Raw genomic sequence first — 20,085 nt, forward strand, 5'->3', positions numbered from 1 at the left:
TATCATATATATCTTTGTCCAGTAAATATTCAACCATTTTCTGCAGTGCTTTTCTTTTCTTTTTTTTTCTTTCTTTTTTTTTTTACAAGTTTATTCGGATTAAATGTAAATCCATCAAACACATAGCAAAAACAACACACAAAAGCAAATACAATCAATAAACCTTATAAAAAAAAGTGGTACATCAAAGAGTCATTTAAGGGAAAGAGAAGGGTGAACCAAAGGATCCCATCACCCTCTATATAACTCCCTTTGACTGGGCCCAGCCCCAAAAGTACCTATCCAATTGCGACCCAGGGGAATGAGGTTAGCCCCAGACAGGGGGTAGGTCCTCTGGATACGCCTCAGGGGGTACTCTGGGGCTAAATGCAGTAGTGAGCTGATACAAATTGCACTCCTAGCGGTGCCCCCCGCCCCTCCCCATTGTCCCAAGACCCTATTCGCCAGTCTCCATTCCCAGAAGGTCAATTCCACTATGTCCCCCGAACTCTGGACCAAGCTGGCCAATCTGCGACATCCCGCCAAGGTTTCCCTGGTCACAAAAGAACAACCTCTCACAGACCTTAGCCAGTGTAGGCTTTTATTGGCAAGAGCTTCCCTGGACTCCTGCATGTTCCTTTCCATTTTTGGTACCCCATGAAGATACACACAAGCTTGTCCATTCAGACCTTGGGTAGGGGGCTGGGGTGGGCCTCCTCTAAGCCGTGAACCACCGGGGCTCTTTCCCACAATTTTGGGGCAATAGGGACCTACTTGGCTATGCCCAAAGTCCACCACCCCAATGTGCTGGGTGATCTTGTTGCCCCTTGCACTGGGATTTTTACCAGGGGCCGGTTGTGCATTCCCAGACATCAGGCTGGGACTAGACGGTGTTGGGGCTATAAGCTCGGGACTCAGAAGGGCTTGGGTCTTAGGATGTGCCATAGGTATGTCAATTGGGACCTTACAAGCAGCCGAGATATAGATGGACTCCTCCTCCCTCTGCTCCTTCGCCTGAGTGGCTATAAGGGCTGCAAGCATATGCCTGATGACAACCAGCTCAGCCAGAACTTGCTTACACTTGCACCCCCCAAGTGACATATCAGCCTCTGAATGGGGGGTTAAAAGCCAACCCTACATCCAAAAGGGTTTTGCTTTTTTGATGCTTAGACTCCCTAGGTGTAGATAAGGAAGGGGGTGGGCTGACGAGTGGACTCGCTGTAGACACCGGCACACTTCCGGGACTTCTGTTGCACAAGGAAAGATTGTGTGCAGGGACATCAACAGATGGGCTGCCCTCGGCACTCGAGCAGACCAAAGCCGAGCTGGAGGGGGTCTTTCCCGGCCCGGCACCATTTATAGGGGCGGATGGCGAGGTGAGAACTGCAATGTATCTTTCCGGGGTAGAGCTTGCTGAGGGGGAGCTGCTAACTAATTCTCCCATACCTGCAAAGCCCCATCATGATGCACCTGCAACTCCGTCCCAGGACAGAGGATTCTCTGGACAGGGAGCACCTTAGGGGGACTAAGGCTCGGGGTTGGGACGAGAAGACAAGGTTCTTCAGCGGAGGGTGGGCAGAACCTTCCTCCGTTGGGTGCTATGATGGCCTGGGCCACCTGAGTCTGCGGTGCGGTCCTCTCCATTGCGTTGATCCTCATACATATTACCCCGATTGGTGGATAATGATCCTTACCTGGTCCCATGTTCGATGACCATGCTGCTCCCCGTGTCAGGTGAGCCCCACAGCCCCCTTCTATCCACACTTGGGCGGGTGGGGGGGGAAAAGTGGAGGGCTCATCCCCAGATACTAAGACAGTGTTCTGGGCGGTCATAACGAGGGTTTCAGCCGGCGCACTCTTTTTAACCTCGGGACGTGTCCTCTTTATGACCAGCGCCTTACGCTTGAGATTATGCCCACTCTCTTGGAGAGCATGCTCGACGCACACCTTGGGGCATAGTGGAGGCATGAGGAAGGGTGAAAGAGTTGGAGGTGCAGGGGGGGGTTTCCTTGGTGGGCCGTGGGTTTTCATAGTTCTCAGGCTCTTCAGTAAGGACATTATGGATTCAGCAGACTCAGCAGACTCAGCAGAGCTGAGCGGGAACACCCGCTTTAGGCTTCTCTAGGCCCCGGCAAACAGTTCCTCGGACAAATGCTCGCCTGCACTTACTTCACTTTTCCTGCCTCTCCTCTCTCTGGTGGTTCCAGGCCAGGCCTCCCGCTGCCGCGTTGAACACCTGCGGCGCCAAGCACCACGCCCTTGCTCCGGTGCTGGAGATGAGTCCCTGGGAGCGTGGCCAAAGCAGGAAGCTGCTGGAGGGGTCTGTGCGATAGTGACTCCACCTATGTGACATCGACAGTGCACGCAGATTTAGCGCGCTGGAAAAGGAGGGGCTACCTCCAAGCGAACGGCACACCAGTGCAGAATGCAGCCTTATTGGATAGGCTCATTAAGGCACTGCAACTCCTAGTGGGCATAGCGCTCGTGAAATGTGCTGCCCACATTAAAGGGACAGATTTTATCTCACGAGGAAATCAAGCAGCAGACACAGAAGCCAAATGTTTGGCGACCAAAGACGAAATAATATGTGGAAATAACTGATGTGCATGAGAGAATGATTGTTGCACGAAGTGAACCATGGAGGAAACCGAGTTAATGGAGCTCCAAGGGGAGGCACCACAGGAGGTGAAAACCCTTTGCAAGTGGCAATGTTGTTCTTTAAATCCCTCCAAGAGCTTGTGGTGACAAGACAGCACTGGTAAACTGGTGATGCCTACAGCCTTACTGAAAATAGCACTGGAACAGTTACACTATCCAGCACACATGACAAAAGAGAATCTACCAGTGACAATTGCCGAAGACTGGTTTATACCGAACTTGGCAGAGCACATTGCATTTTTTATGGTGAACTATATAATCTGCCAACAGTTCACGGCTGGGCATACACTACGTGTAATGAGAGGAGTCATCCCAAGGCCCAATGTACCTTTTCAGCACTTGCATGTCGATTATGTCGATATGATTCAAGTATGTAACGGGTACAGGTACCTAATTGCTGTGGTATGCCCATTCACTAGATGGATAGAAGCAGGTCCATGTACACACCCAGACTCTACCTGTGCAGCCAAATATCTGGTAAGGGAGGTATTTCCCAGATGGGGAGTATGTGAGGTCATGAGGTCAGATAATGGTCCTCACTTTGTTAATGCAGTATTTGAACAGATTAGCTTGTTGCTTGGTATAAAGCACAAGTTTTCTTCGGCGTATGATCCTCAAGGAAATGGGATATGCAAAAAGCTCAATGGCTTGTTAAAGGAAAGGATAGCCAAGTTGAAGCTTACTCTAAAGAATGGATGGCTATACTGCTATCCACTGGCACTGTATGCGCTCAGAAACCAGCCTGGTTCTGACCACCATCTCACGCCGCATGAAATCGTGACAGGCAGAAGGATGCACACGCCATTGGAACCCCGACATAGAGCTAGATGTGATGCTCAGCCAACGGGAGAAGTGTTAGGATCAGAAATGCAAAATTACTTGAATTGCATGACATCTTGTTTTACTGTAATTTCAGGACAGCTGCAGCAACGACAAAAAGTGTGCAGGGCAGCACAGAACACAGAAGGAGATACTACAATAGACCAAGTTCAGTGTTTACGTGTTCCATAACTGTTCCCTGGGGCCACAGTGCTGGTGAGAATCCACACAAGAAAAAGTGGGACGAGCCAAGGTTCAACGGTCCCTTCAGAGTTGAGGATGTCACTCCCTGTGCAGTTAAGTTACAGGGAAGAAGAGCTTGGATCTTCTTGGGTGATATCAAGCCATACAACGGAGAAGACCCTCTGCCCTCACCCCAACATGAAGAGACTACAGACAACGGGGATGAACCACAGCACGTGCAGAAAAGATCCATGACGAGGAAGAAGAATGCATGACCAGCAAAGCCAAGGCAAAGAACTTTTGTGCAAAGTTGTGGCTTCATTTTGGACATTTCCTCTGAGCAAAAAAAGGGGATAAAGACATACACACGGACACTCTGTGCATCCTAGTTGCAGGGTGGAGAAGAAAATTACACGTATAAGCCACAACATAGTCTGTTGACTTAGAACTTTGGACTGAGGCACGCTGAAGCCTTGATAACAAAAGGATATGCCAAATTTTGATTGAGGACACATAAATTGGAAGAAAATACAGTATCCAGAGTCTTTCAACACAGGGACTTTATTCAGACTCGCTTATGGTGTCGCACAGTAGCAACATCACTAAAGACGTCTTAATCTATTTCGTGTTAGTATTGAGATCGTACCCATCGTTAGTAGGAAGGCTCACTAACATCACCGAATTTCTTCAAGATCCTTAAAACAAAAAGATAATAAGGAGGCTGCTCCCTGTGATTACTGAGCAGTTCATTTTGATTCCGGAATACAGGGAGGACAAGATGAATGTCCCTGTCACCAGAAGATAGCAGATTAGCAAGCAATGTATGTTTCCACCTGATTGAGAACTTTCCAGAGCTTGTGGGGAGACCTGCCAGTGTTGACGTCCTCACTTTCATCAGAGACCCAGCAAACTCTCCACAGATGAGCCTGCTCCTGCATGGTATTTTGATGCAGGTCAGACTTTCTAATCATCATCAGAATTTCCAGAGAAGATTGTAAACTTTCTGACGAGGGACAGATCGTGAAAGTTTTGCCAGAGACTTCACTCGTGTTTATGCTGAGAAGGACACTACATGTCTTCTGGAGGGAAACAGATAAGAGGCATTGACTGGGAGTTTGTTTATTTTGAACACACACATTAAAAACTTGCTGAACTTATTAACTTATTTGACATTTCTGTATACAGAAAAGAGAACTGTTTCCAGAGACAAGAGACAATATATTATTCAGGCAAAAAAGGACAATCGTTCCAGTATCTGCAACCTACGAGCAGAGACAGCAGAATCCAGAGATAACGACATTACCTAGAATGTATTAAAGAATTAGATTTATTTCCATAGATGATCGAGATGGGCAGCCGAAATAGTAATCTTGTCATCCCTCAGGAGGAGAGGCACTCGTATTGTCCCGGAACTAAGTGTTGTAGGTAAACCTATAGAGGAATCATGTACCTATCTATTGTAGTCATCATTATTTTACTGTCACTGACAATTCGAACTGCATTTTTTATTGGTGCACAAAGTGTTCCAGTTCCGGTGCACCCACCTAATGATGTACGCATGAAACCCACAAAGGCACCCAGACTTACATAGTCATTCCAGTCCCTAGAAGGTCTGATAGAGGAATGAGTGAACTTGAGATGGATGTGATTAGCAATGGCACACACACTTTTGGTAACAAGCATGTTGAAAAGCCGGAGACAGCGTTGGCAGAGCAAGCATGAGAAAAGGTTAATGAAAGACACACACACGCAAACGATGAGTGCACATACACCAGGTCTAGTGTCAGTAACTGCAGAACCACAGTCCAAAGAATGGGAGAAGTTTGGACAACCTACGATGAGAAATTCCACACCAAGAGAAGTCAAAAGACAAATGGAAAAAAATGAACTTTTAAAGAGACAAGATGAGTTGGAGAATCAACAAACAGAGACAGCATTGACAAGCACCCCCAATCCAGCAATGAAAGGGGCAAGTGCACGTCCTACAGAACTGTCACGTGCAGAGATGATAGCAGAATCAATATGGCCATTCATAGCCAGAGCCAGGAAAAGACAAGAGGACAAGGAAAGAATTACCAGACTTTCTCCTACTTAATTGGTACAAATGAAAATGCCTGGACCATAGATGGAGATACCTGGGAATCCTCCAGAGAGAAGAAGCTATATGGATGCTATTAAGGATGTGATGATAGAAAACTACATGTAAACCTTGAGAATCAGGAGAAGCACACAAGAAGACAACAACAAACTAAATGACTATCTGGACAACACAGCACACTTGGGAAATAACATATGGTACCAACATATAAAAGAAGTTTGAAGACAAACCTAAGAGGAAGAATGCTTTGTTTGTGCACTCTTACCATACAGCATGGGGAAGTCGAAAATCTTCGTAGCTGTGGAAATTGATGTCCAGACAGCCCACTGTCTATTACACATACCAATGAGCAACGCCAGAGGCCAGTTCATGGGAAGGGATGCTTCACTGAAATGGGAAACTGAAGCAACTGATCCAAACAAAGACGATTATGTCCAGGACATAAAGACGAGAAACAATGGAAAAACAAAGAACATTGTGATTAGATATGAGAAGTCTGGAGTCAAAGGAGCAGAAATCAAAAGAGAAACAAACCAAAGACTGAACATTCAAGGAAAAACTCCAGAAGAAGCTCGGTACTAGAAGAACAGAGGCCAAATGCAAATCTGGGGAACAGTGCTTTCACCAGACGAATGTGAGAAAGGAGTAGTGATCTGCAGAGCATGGATGGTCATCAATCGTTATCAGGGTACCATTGACATAGTACAAAATGGATGCAAGCCATTATGGTTGAGACTTGCTAAACTATTGACATGGGTCGAGGACAGAGGAGGACCCTTGTAGATAGTGCCATTGCAGGGGATAATGGCACAAGAAAAATGGGAGAGAATCAGAACTGTGGACGAGTTTTTGACACTCCAGGAATGATACATGAGACTGCGGAAATATTGGGGAGGTATATGCACATTGGTGAATATCTATGTTCCTGCATTGGTGATTCCAAAAAATGATCTGAATATTGACAGTTTCCCGAAAGCAGATGCTCACCTGAGGAAGAAGAGATCTGTGGAACTGATGAACCAAATGAAGAGAGAGAATTACTTTTCTGCCAAATCAGAAGAAGCTTTTCATGCGATACCATATGAACACAGGCTGTTCAGCCTCACCTCATCAGTGTTCATGACAATTCTGATGCCAAGAGTTCAGGTTGGAGCAAATACTAAATGGTTACAGATAACCAGATGGAGTTACTGCAGACCATCAACAAACACAACCATAAAAGGATTCAATGCAATCAAGGAAGAGTTAAGGGCGATTCGACTAATGACGCTCCAGAGCAGATATGTCCTTGACATGATCACAGCTATGGATGGAGGTTTTTGTGCAAAAAATGTAGAATCATGTTGCACATTTATACCCTTGCACGATGATGAGAATGGAACTTTAATAGACTCCATAGGCATGCTGACAAAACTACAGAATCAAATGATAGACAAAGTTGATGACGACAGTTGGTTTGGATCACTATTTTCATGCGTTCCACAAAGGATGGCAGATGCATTCAAATTCCTAGGAACCCTGTTAGTGATGATATTGCTTGGATTCTGTGTTATTAAGATAATAATATCTCAGTGCCAGAAAACTGCAAAAAAGGCCATAGGGATGAAGATCATGATTGATGTTGAGTCAGGATGGAAGCCTAAGAACCTGACTGATGAAGAAATAAGAGACTTTGTGAAAGCAAGCATTTATGCACCAGAAGGAACAAAGTTTTGATATCCAAGGAAACATAGAAATTATGAGGGAAGATTGATCTATTGTAGTCCAAGTGGACAATGTCAACTAATGACCTGGAACAAAGATGAGCACGTAAGAACAGCAGGAAGCTTGAAGGGAGTAATAAAGATATGGACCCCAAAGAGATATTTCTTCAGACCTCTATGTGTGGAGCCAGAGGATGAAGTAAAAGTGGATCCAGAGGATGAAGGAAAGGTGGATACAAAGGAAAAAGTGAAAGTGGTCAATGAATCGCCCAGAGGGGGGAGTGTAGGTGCCAAACTCGATTCTCACTCCAACCGCCCATTTTGAAGTACCAGGAACGTTCCTGCCGAAATATGTGACGTATGATGAGCAAATAAACCAGCAGAGAGCTGCAGTTGGGCTCTGTCTAATCAGAAGATGAGCACCTGTTGAAGTACCGACACCTAAGAAAACCTGGACAGTAAGGTACCCATTGAGAAAACCATATCGACAAGTGAGACAGAATGACGATTGTCAGAATGTAAGACCTGAAGAAGATAAAAGAAATACTAAAGGAAGACAAATGGTGACATCATAAGAACCCAGACTGACTCACATATGGATGATATGATGACCTGCGAATTATGAAAAGAGATGAAACACCATGGCTAAGTGACATCCTGAGCCCAGAGTGAAATAATTGATGTCGAGATGTCAGAAATTATGCCATATGCACGATGAAGATATTCAGTTAGTTTAAACATATGCAAAGTAACCGCAAGAAGCACAGAAATCGTGAGGCTTGCTTATGCTTAGTAGTAAAATAGAGTGCAGAAACCACCACCTATACATATATCTACCTCAAGGAGAACTTTACATAAGTATACTTCCACTGTGCACAAGAGCAGAATCAACCAAACATCACTAAAGGTCTCAAGAGGAGAGTTTCACAGCAAACAAATCGAGAATTAAAGACGGAGAGAAACTCAGACAAAGGTAATCATGCCAAGAAGCCAAGGTCGTATCGGCTGAAATAGACCAACAGTGGATACAATTAATGAGAAGGAGAACAGAGTATCCTGAGCAGAAAGGTCAAGATAAGCCACAGATGACAGACGACTGGCAGAATTAAATCAAATACACGAAATAGCATGAAAAATAAGACAATTTCACGATGTTGTAATCACATGACCAGACCAGCAGGAAGGGATGAAACTTTCACACCTACGCATGGACCTTGGCCATGCACAAATGCCATAACGTTCCCATACCAAGAAGCAGACTCGAGGCCAACCACAAAGAAATAATTGACACATGATCATTGAAGTGATGATTGATTGTAGCAATACTTGGAGGGATGCTGGGGGTGCATATGATCTCCCTGCACCTGGTCGGCTATTCTGCACGCTGCTAAGCAAGTGGAAAAGTATATGTGGGGTTGATGCCAAACCAATCATAATGGACCATGTAATCTAGGGTCCTATCGTTAGTAGAACCAATGAGATGTTGTACTTCTAGTGATGTTTACAGTAGCTATTTTGAAAGAAGGGCTTAGTTGCCCCACCTGACATTGTTTATCCAATGACATTGTTTATCCAATGACATTGTTTATCCAATTACCTCTCCCCGTTACCATATACAGATAGTGCCTATATTAAAGTTACCTTCCTAGAACCAATCAAGTTACATGCTAAGTTTTGAGAGTTACACGTAAATGGTGACGGGTTTTCGGTGTAAATACTATGTTTTTTCTGAAATTAATTGGAGTTGAAGCGAGAAGGAAGATCGAGCGATTGCTGATATTCATGAACTCCTCATTTTTTGCACTTGTCATTAAACAGAGTCGCTTTGCTAAATTATTGAGTTGTCATTATTGATTTGGTGCAAGAGTATTAATCTGCATCCCCATCCATCTCAAGGGTGCTGCTACTCATCTTAAAGTGCTGTTTGGAAACACCCAGTCCTATGGGCCGGCTGGGGTCCATCAAGCACACAAGCAAGAATTAACATCACTAGTCAAATATACTTGAAAAGAAAATGATTATTATGGCAAGTTAGAATGCCTGGAAAATAAGACTAGTTCTAAGGATTATGTTAAAGTCTTCCCCGAGTTTGGAACTAGATAAAAAATTATAGCTAATTCCACGAAGAGTAAAAATAAATTGGGACAATATTTAGGACTGCAATACAATATGTCAACTCTAGAGACATTGGTGCTTGGAAAAACATTAAATGGGCTCACCACATATCTCACATCTGTAAAAATGTCATTAAAATTGAATTTACTTAACAGCTTCTACGTCTAATTTGGTGGTGCACCATACTGGCTTCCATTATATGGCACAGATATGTTCTGTTTATATTTTATATATGGATTGTTTCTTTTATATTGATGTATAAAAGGCTTGCTTAAGCCGAATTATAATATAGACTATTCTATCTATTGAATGAGATTGCCTAAATTGAATTATACTATACACTATTCTATCGAGTGATTTAGATTGCTTAAGCCGAATTATACTATAGAGTATTATGTCTAGTGATTTACATTGCTTAAGCCAAATTATACTATGGACTATTCTATCTAGGTGTGCCTGACATATCGGTGCTGCACTGCCCTTGTGGGCGGGACAAAGACTGATATGCAAATGGATATTCCCCCTTTGTGAAAAGTACAGTGAGCTAAAAGAAATGGCTGCGGACTCTCAAAGTGGGAAAAAAACAAAGAACAGGTTATCATGCCATGTTCTTTCTAGAGAGGGGGGCCTGCTACCTTTTTATATTATTCGATCTATTGATTTAGATTGCTTGAGCCGAATTATACTATATACTATTCTATCTCTTGATTTAGATTGCTTAAGCCGAATTATACTATAGACTTTCTATCGAGTGATTTAGATTGCATGCTTAAGCCAATTAGACTATAGACTATTCTATCTATTGATTAAGATTGCTTAAACTGAATTATACTAACTGATTATATTTATTAAGATTCTATGTACATATGCTAAGCTATAATAGTAGCCTGCACATCACCTTATAGAGTACAGCATCATCAGGCTCCCTGCCAGCTTGCCAACTGGGCACTTTCGTAATCCCTTGTTTGATTTCAGTTGGACATTAGTCTCAGAGTGTGTTCACTAGGGCATAAGAGATCTTAAGGGTGACCAACCTAGACCTCTCCAAATCTACCTGATGTTTACAGACCACATTTTGATCTCATGGGAGAAAGCATGGCACAGTCTTTATCCCAAGTGAATCCTTCCAGTTAATCCACCCATAATGCAGTTCTCCCCATCTCCTGTGCCTATCAATAGAAACACTGCTTCTAAAATGCCTGTCCCAGAATCTGTGGTAGCTGCTTCAATGACCACATCTTATGCCTCAAGTTTCTCAGAGTTAGAAAAAGGGAGACGGTGGTCGAAGTGCTTCGCAGGTATGTCCAAGATGTACGAAAAAGGCCTGTGGGCGAGACAATGCAGGAGGGGATTTTCAGGCAAAGGTGCAAAAAAGATACATGTTTGCTGTACTTCAAGGCAACCCAGACATGTTGTAAGGACACATGTCATCCCATTGTATTTAAAAGAGGCTTACAACATAAATAGCTGACTTGAAGAAAGAACCAGGAAGGACTTTGAAAGCAATTCAAAGTCAAATTGTTTTCAATTCTGAGCAGTAAAACACTCACATTGGCCTCTACACTGGGTTCTTTTCTCTTTTGGGGTGTGCTGAGTGAACCCCTCACTGCGAGTTTAAAAAAGGCAATCTGGTACGGACCTATCTTGAAAAGAATTTTGTAGCTTTGCCTGGGCTCGAAGCCATGAGGACCTGGCCCACTTAAAGCCCTTTTGTTACGCTTTGGTCAGTGTGCTTCTGGTGCCAGTTGGGTGCTCTTTAATGCCGTTTCCAGTGTGGATCTAAGCCTGTACATTGCATCTGTTTGTGAAAGGCAGTAGAACATGAGCCCATCAGTAAGTGTGGGAGTTTGGAAGTGTATAGCAATCTCTGCGAACTAAATACCCTATTTGTGCTGGTCTGACAGGGCAGATGACTTTTCAAACACATATTTAACCTTAAGCTTTATAGTCTAATGGGGGAGTTTATAATTGTAGACAATGACCCGCCCTCAAGTTAATGACAGAGATTAAGGCAAGTGGCATAAGGTGGATAAGGATCATTATCTCAAGCAAGCAACCAGGACCCGTCCTGAGATCTATAAAGCTATTAGCACACAGAGTTGTGCAATTAAAAAGGAAAGTAATTTGCGGCTGCTGCTCTCAGAATGTTTGAGGTCTATATCACAGATAAGGTTAGAGGCGGTCTATAATGAAATCCATGTGTTAATTAAGCCTTATCGACCTACTCTGAGGGCTGTACGGAGATTATTAGCCCTGAAAACAGGTTTAAAGACCCACGTTCAGCAAGGATGTTTAATGAGGTGTACAGGCCCATAATTCCCAATACGGTCTAGGGGCATGATCTATAAGACTATTAGTGGGACCCTCGCGTATGGATACAAGGCACAATCACCACACACAAACTGATACACCAGACACAAGGTTGTATTCCCAAAAGCTAGGGTTTATTGCAAGGCAAATAGTCTCAGTTGGCCAACTGGGTCTCACGCCCCGCGACGTGGGTCTCCAGACCCCGAGGGATGCAAGAGAGCGAGCATTTTACAACAGTTACATATATACAAAGCAGCATCTTACAATCAGCGGTGACACATTCAATACCGCCCATAATGTATTTGCTTTGAATTGGGTTCGATGATTGACAATTGTGATGAGTATGACACCTTCAGACATAAGGTCTTGGGTACCCCAGTGTTATCCACTAGTGTAGTATCCATATTGTATTTGCAAATAGCACTGTGATTTGAACCTACTAGAAATAGAACAGTCGCCTACTATTGTTCGCATTATGGAAACAGTCACCATGCCCGCTCTTAATGCATTGAAGGTAGATAACGTAAAGAAATTGTGTGTGGAAAGAGGACTGCCATCCTCTGGAAACAAGTCTGATCTAATACAGAGAATGTTTGATCATGAGGAAAGTAGGATAGTTCTTTTACCAGTCAATGGTGATGCAGGAGGTGCTGGGGCTGGACCCAGCATCAGCACCTGCTGTAACTGCTGCGCTTGAGAGAAGGGGGAGTAGAATGATAATTCTACTAATATTTCCTTGACAAATTCTGAGCCTGAAGTCATGTGGGAGCTTAAGAAAGAGAAGCTCAAACTCAGGCAAAAGGACCTTGAGTTCAATATGGCCAAGCTGGATAGGGATCATCAATTGTAGCTTGCAAAGCTGCAAGGGTCTCAAGGTTCTCGGTCCTCTTCTCATCCCAGATTTCCAAAGGATCTGCTCAGTATGTATGATGAAAAGAACGATATCATAGATTGGCTAACAAGCTTTGAGTATGCTTGTGAAGTACAAGAGGTACAAGAGGTGAGTGAGTGCTTGGTTGATCAGCAGACTATCCCAGTCTGGCTGCAGTGCCATTATGGAAATATCAACGTCTGATAGAAAGGACTTTGCTAAATTGAAGCAGGCTATCCTCTTAAAGTTTGGGAAAACTCCTACCCAATACTTAGAGGTTTAGAGATTACAAAAAGAAAAAATAATAATTGGGTGTCTTTTGTCACTGGTTCCCTAAAAAAGCTGAGTGGCTGGGTAGAAGGCTATAAGGTAACCATATTTGAAGGCATGACCAATGTGTTCATGTTGGGACACATTGATGCCTCATGTTCCCCTGAGCTGAAGCAGCATCTGGCTGATTCTGAGGAAATAGACCATAAGAGGATAACTGTTACTGCTGATTTATGGTTGTCCCATAAAGTGTCCCATAAGGATATACATGCTTATGGTAAGCATGAGGAGGTGAAGAAGCAAAAAGAGAAAGTGGTTTGGACAACTGATAAAACTTATTCCCAAAAGGCCCACAAAAAGTTTTTAAAAAGTGTGATAGGTCACAAAATGCAGAAAAGGGTAGTGAGACTAACTATCCCAAGCAAAACCTCCCAAGGCCCAGTGGATCTTGTGAAGCCTGTGGAGCAAGTGTCCACGTGAAGGGGCACTCCAGATGTAAGGGTAAGACCTTAGGGGTCCACTCTGTGAATCTGGCGATTTCCCATGATAATGAAGATATACTCACTGGGGCATCCTTCTCTTCAGATTCTTTACCTTGTGGGGTAGGATATGTAGTAGGTTTAGTTTCCCTGGTATCATGGGAATCCAGAGTTGCTGAGCCTTGTGCATTCATACCTGATAATAACTAAGCATTATATTAAGAATAGTGGGCAGGTAGTTGGTGGAGACACATCTGCCATTAGGGGGACTGGAGCCAGCAGAACTGTAGTGGATTCCACACTGGTAGACTCAGAGAAGCTGCCCAGAGCTCCTCTGATGTCCACTATATTGGCTGATGTGCCCCCCTCTGAGGTTTCTAGTTAGGTCTGTCACTTTAGCTGTAAATGGTGGGGTGGTCAGGATACCTGTGAGTGTTCAGAGGCACGTTCTGCTAGGGAATAACCTCAGAGACTTAGGTCTTGTGGGGGTCACCGCAGAACGTCCACGCACTAGGACTCAGACCAAGGCTGCCTTAGCCAGGCCTAAGGCCCAGCCAAAGGGGAAACCTAAGGCTAAAGGAGTGAAGAAACAGAAAATAGGGAAAGAAAACATTCCCCCTAACTCACCTACCACTGAGGTGGTGGTATTTGGCCAAGAACCTGAATCTGATGAGGAAGAGGGGCTGCCTGATGTTCTCAACCACCCATGATCAGCCTGAACTGCAACGTTTGCTTGTAATGCCCATTATTGGAAGACCTCAGGAGACAGGCCTCTTCTCAGTTGGGGGGTGAAGCTCCTGCAAAACATGGGATCTATTTGAAAGGTGGGCTCCTGTATAGTAAGCCCACAGAGTTATCTGAAGGAGACCATAAGAGGTTGGGGGTTCCCCTTCAGGTGATACCCTTCCTCTTACAACTGTTGCTCGAAGTCCCCCTTGCAGGTAATCTTGGCATCAAGAAGAGTAAGGAGAGGTCATCCATGCACTTCTAGTGGCCTAACATGGGGGCCCATGTTGAAAGCCACTGTACGGGTTGTGCTACTTGCCAGATTTCTGGTAAACGTGGTGCAAATATCCATGCTCCATTGGTGCCACTACCTGTAGTGGGTATACCATTTGAGAGGGTAGTTTGGTGACAAGGAATGAGGAGACTGATGTGGTGGTGCCATAGTGATTGCTATAGACTTTTATTGTAACATTAAAAGGAAAGATATCTAACCCTAACTCTACATAACTAAAGAAACCCAGGTGTTTGTCAGGAAATCTGTGAAAGTCCAAATGAAAAGATACCGTCCTAGTCCAAAAGCTTCTCTGCTGTCTTTATCACTACAATAAAAAATAGTCAAAAGTTAATTTTCACCATGTGATCCAGGAGAATGACTCCCTTGTCCTGATTGTATGGTGTCTTTGAGGAACAATTCAATACACCAATAGTTTAGTCGGGTCTTAGTACAGTAGGAGAATGACTCCATTCTCCTAGTTATGTTTCCACAGTTACTTCCTGGAATAATACTTCCAGCTCTTTTAAGGAGGTTTCCACACACGCCACCTCTTGGATATTCTTTATCTCGCCCCCACTGGGGTGATGAAGACGTTCCCTAAGTCACTCTTGGCTTTCCAATACCACACTCTTGTGGAACTGTCCCGGGAACAATCCTACAAAATGGTCTACTTCTTCATGCTATGTAGATTTGACCCATCATGGCCCCATTCTGGACATGCCTTTGTTCCCGTTACCTTCTCCTGGGGAACTCATTATCAGTTTTGCCAGGGGTCTCAGGTGCACTATTTTTGCCATGACTTCTTACATGCTACTTCTGCGGCTAGCTTCTCTCAGGGGCCAATTACTGTTGGTGTAGTTGACGGGCCGCTCAGTCCACCCACACCATCACCATAGTCTATAAATGGCCTAAAGTAAAGTAAAGTAAAGGTCTCTCGTATTCTTTTCACACTGGAATACGCAGGTCTGCTGTAGGCTAGGGTAGACAGTCTTAGCACTGGTGTCAGACTGCACGGTCTAACCACTAAATGTCGCGCTACTACCATTCCGTCTCTCTGCTCCTCTTATGCCGGCTCCCAGCCGACTTGCAAGACGCTTCTCTTGCAAGTTTGGAGACTGGGTTTTCTGCAGTCTCCCTGAGCTAAAGTTTGCTCTCATGGGCCCCACAGTGACATCTTAATACGACTGTTTCTCCTTTTGGTTTTACAACAGTTCCCAACAGCCCCAATTGCTTGCACTGGAATCAAAATGGTCAGAGAATGACGAAGAACACAGTTCTTCTTTGCTGTTCAGTTTAAAAAGCGGGGCCGGCCCCCGCATAACGTCAGTCCAATTTACCACACCTGGCCAAGTGTTCTTTTCGTTTGATGAGAGCGGTTTTGAGTTTTCTTCAATCTTTGTACCCATCGTGCCAATCTAGTTTGACACATTACAATAACACATAATTTCGGAAATGATCGGAAATGATCGGAAATTATCTTATGTATCGGGTATTTAGATGTTGATATTAGCCTATGGGGCTGGGAGTTAAAGGGCCTGTATCCCCAGCATTTGTCCTTAGCCCTAGGAGGGGAGTTCCTCTCCATGAGGTCCTTCCGCATTTGACCATACATAGGGGGACTCTTGATTAGTGGCCGCACCTCCCTAGTCTCATGGAAAGGGGCTCTCCCCTTGGGAGAAGTGATGCTATCTGAGGGATCGTCACAGTAGGGACTAACGCTGTTGGTGACCTTGATCCTCCTACATTCTTTGGCAGTAGGTTTATCTTGGTTGTCGTTGATCGTGCCACCAGATATCCTGAACCATCCCACTGATGACAGTAACTCAGTTGCTAGAGCCTTACTGGGCATTTCTACGAGGGTTGGCTTCCCTAAAGAAGTTGTGTCTGACAGTCAGCAATTCTATTACATGCCGGCCATGTGCAAGGAATGTGGAGTGTCCTAAATGTTTTTATCAGCTTATAATCCACAGACTAATGGCCTAGTTGGGAGATTCAACAGAACTCTCAAAGGCATGATTGGAGCTCTTGAGGAGCCCTTGAGGAGAAATTGAGATCTCCTTATGCCATGCTTTCTGTTTGCCTACAGAGAGGTACCTCAAGAAGGGGTTCCCTTCAGCCACTTTGAACTTCTATTTAGTCACCTTGTCAGGGGACCTCTAGCTATAGTCAAAGAAGGATGGGAGATGCCCACTCCTCCTTTCACTAACAATATAGTGCACTATGTGCTTGGTTTGAGGAAGTGGATGGCGTTACTGATGACTCAGGCCAATGATAAGCTGAAGGCTGGACAGGCTTTGGTCAAACATTGGTATGACCAGAACGCTTCACTTGTTCATTTTAATCCAGGTCAAGACATCCTGATCATGAACCCTATGCGGTCTAGAGCTTTGCAGGACAAATGGTCAGGCCCTTGTGGAGAACATTGGTGAGGTAAACTATTCTGTGGACCTTGGGAGACCTGTCCAGACTCCTAAAGTGTTTGATGTAAATAGACTGAAGGATTTTATCCCTAGGGTTGAAATGGCTGCTCTGCTTCTACTTTCAGAGACATAGGAAGAGGAATCTGAAGCTCTCCCTGATTTGTTCTAGGGCAGTCCTTCAGATGGCTCCATTGAGGTTGTCAAATTGTCCCCGCAACTGACTTCTCAGCAACGAGGTGAGGTGAAAACTTTGCTTAGGCAATTTTCCCACTTATTTTCACTCACGTCTGGTTTGACACCTTTGTGCAAACATGACATTGCTACTGGAGACACTGTGCCTACTGAAAGTAGGAGCTACAGATTGCAGACAAACTAAGATCCCATATTAAGTCTAAGGTCAACACAATGTTGGATCTTGCAGTAATTGAGCCTTCTAGCAGTCCTTGGTCCAGTCCTGTAGTTCTGGTACCAAAAGCAGGTACAGCAGACTTGAGAAACTACATGAATTATAGAGCTCTGAATGCTGTCACCAAGACAGATACTCACCCCCTACCAAGAACGGCTGAATTGGTAGACAAGCTAGGTGCTTCCAAATACCATAGCACCTTTGATCTCACTGCAAGGTTTTAGAAAATATCCCTGACAGAAAATGCCAAGGAGAAGGCAATTTCTTTCACACCTGAACGACTTTACCAGTTCAGGGTAATGCCTTTTGAGTTGACGAATGTACCTGCCACATTCCAAAGGTTGGTAAACCGTGTTCTGAATGGGTTGGATGAATTTTGCATTGCATATCAGGATGATATAGCAGTCTTCAGCCCCACTTGGGAGGAACATGTTGGACACCTACAGATTGTGTTACAGGCTCTTCAGAAGGCCCATCTGACCAAGTTGCAGATTAGTCAGATTTCAGTGGTCTACTTTGGGCATGAGGTTGGTGGGGGCAAGATTCAGCCACGTACCAGCAAAGTACAGGCTGTACAAGACTGGGCAACCCCCATTACCCAAACCCAGGTGAGAGCCATTCCTGGCCTCACTGGATGTTACAGGAACTTTATGCAGCCTCTAGCACCGTAGCTGCCTCTCTGACTGCCCTCACTAGTCCAAAGAAACCTAAGTACATTTCTTGTCTGAGGAGTGTGAGAAGGCCTTCCAAGACCTGAAGGATTCCCTTTGCCAGGCCTCTGTTCTCAGGGCACCTATCAGAGACCTTTCATAGTGCAGACAGATGTCTCTGACACTGGAATAGGTGCAGTACTATCACAGCTAGATGACAAAGGCAGGAAACATCCTATGAGTTTAGTTTCATCAGCCGCCAGTTTAAGGACAGGGAGCTCAGGTGGTCTACTTTGGAGAAAGTGTTTTCCTATTTTGTGGAGCCTTCGGAAGCTGAGTTCCTACCTATATGGGGCTCACTTCGCTGTGCAAACTGACCATAGGACCTTTAAGTGGTTGATGAACATGAAGGGAGAGAATCCTAAGATGCTCATGTGGCCCATTAGAATTCAAGGCTTTGACTTCACCATTGAGCATAGGCCAGGTGCACAATATTACAATGCTGATGGATTGTCCAGAATGTATAACCAAGCTGAACATGAGAGCCATCCAGGGGTGGATTAGATCCCCTTTTTCTCTAGTCTGGGGAGGAAAGATTTCTCTTTTAGGCAACTTTCCCTCCATATTCTATGGCCCCTCAAACGTTTTGCTACTGTTTTTGACCTGTCCTGACTTTTTATAGAGAAGTGAAGCCTTCAGCTTCACTTCCCTGGCCTTTTTGCTCATTTGGCATGAGGAAATTGGCTAGTCCTTCAGACTTTCAGTACAGGGAAACTATGTTTTCCTTTGGTCTTTTTACTTTTTACGTTTTTTGGTAACCTTTACACATTGTACACAGCATCTTACAATGCAGTGCACTGGAGATACTTTTGTGTCACCATAGACTCCTACCGATGGGATTTTTGTTTACTTGCGAGATTCCCCCAGTATTCCCCTGATGATCTGAAAATGTTCAAACTGTAACTGATTCCTCAGACGACCCCCATTTCCCGCCCCACCTCTAACCTGATGCAATTGCATGTTTTTTCCTCCTGCAAATAGCTTTTTTAGCACTTTTCTTTTTCGCGTTCCCCCGGTAATATACCATTGAGAAAATAAAAATGCCAGCGTTTCATTTCCAAAAAGCATCTGAGCTGCAAAGCACCACGGGAGATACAGCAATTTATGGGAGGAGAGGGCACCCCTTTCCTGTAAACTTTTAAAAACTACTGGACGCACTTACCCCAAACCTGTCCCAAAAATGAAATATACGTTTCCGTCCCAAGTTGTTTCTTATTTGGTCCAAATCCGGCCCAAAATTTTGCACTTACCAAATGTGAACTTTTTCTCTATGGCAAAATGAATGGTAGTAGGCCGAAAACAGCGTTTGTTGGCTTGCTTAACAACATTTTAATTTTTCTACAAATATTTCTCAAAGTCTGCGGGGGCCTGTAACAAACGTTTTGTTTGGAATATATCAGCCAAATCCATCCTGAAAGTCAAAAAGTATTAGCAATAGAATTTTTGGATTTAATTTGTTTCATGGGTATCACCTTAAATATAGGACAGCGACTGGCGGCCTTATTACACAGCTACAGTAGTGGCTGTGTAGTTATGGTTAAGTTAGTGTTTCCATAGGAAAAGCCCTTTTTGGGTGGCTTATAACTTCACTCTCCTTGGACGAATCCTCACCAAACTTCGTTAAAAAAAAGTATATGGGCCACTCGGAATTTTTTTGCAAAGTTTGGTGAGGTTTGGTCCATGGGGGGTAAAGTTATAAGGGGGGTCCCAAAACCTCTTGTTTTCCCATAGACTTAATGGGGAAAAAACTTTGCTCACACCTACAACCCAAACCACTGGACGGATTTTCACCAAATTTGGACCAGGAGCAGCGGCTTGGTCCCGAAAGCGTGGTTTTGCGAATTTGGTGACAATCCGTCCAGTAGTTTTTTTTTTAAATGACCAAAAAGTAGGTCACAAAAAATTAGTGATATCTATGTTCGGTGCGCGGACAGTGTCCTGATTGGCTAATCGGGTTACGTCGTGTCTGCGGACATGCGACATGTTCGCTGATAGGATGGTGAAGAGCGTGAAGCGCGTCAGATTTTCGGGAACGTCCGCCATCTTGGATTCGCGGATGTCCGT

The sequence above is a fragment of the Ambystoma mexicanum genome, chromosome 9, assembly GCF_040938575.1.
Source record: "Ambystoma mexicanum isolate Mex_15411 chromosome 9, UKY_AmexF1_1, whole genome shotgun sequence".
Lineage (NCBI taxonomy): Eukaryota > Metazoa > Chordata > Amphibia > Caudata > Ambystomatidae > Ambystoma > Ambystoma mexicanum.